We start from the raw sequence: 653 nt of genomic DNA, 5'->3' as shown, positions 1-653 counted from the left end.
AAAGTGTGCATTTGTTTATATAATTTATTTATAAAATAAACAACTATTACTGGTTTGTAAATTTTTTTTTAGAAAACATCATTGTAAATATGATTTCAGCAATGTGAGAGGAAAAACCGATTAATTTTTGTTTAGAAACGTCCAAAATGTGAATTTGTTTATACAATTTGTTTATAAAATGAACGAATATTTATGGGTGGCAAATTGTTTTTCGAAAAAATCACTGCCAACGTAATTGCAATACAATAGGAAGAAAAAACGGTTCCTTTTCGCCTAAAAACGGCCAAAATGTGCATTTGTTTATATAATTTGTTTATAAATAAACAAATATTTATAAGTGCCAAATTTTTTTTCAGAAAACATCACTGGCAACATAATTGCAACAAGGTAGAAAGAAAAAACGGTTTCTTTTCGCCTAAAAGCGGCCAAAATATGAATTTGTTTATATAATTTGTTTATAAAATAAACAAATAACATTTAATGTTAAATTTAAATATTCACGTATCATCCTCACAATGAAAGCAAGCGATTTCAGAGCAGAAATATACGTTGAAGCCGAATAGCTTATAATGTCGAGTATTTGTTAATACAATTTGTTTATAACAATTAACTATGCAAGTTAAAAATTTTTTTATATTTCTTATACCCCTGTG

Source organism: Belonocnema kinseyi, chromosome 3 (genome assembly GCF_010883055.1).
Source record: "Belonocnema kinseyi isolate 2016_QV_RU_SX_M_011 chromosome 3, B_treatae_v1, whole genome shotgun sequence".
Classification (NCBI taxonomy): domain Eukaryota; kingdom Metazoa; phylum Arthropoda; class Insecta; order Hymenoptera; family Cynipidae; genus Belonocnema; species Belonocnema kinseyi.
This window is presented reverse-complemented; position numbering follows the sequence as displayed.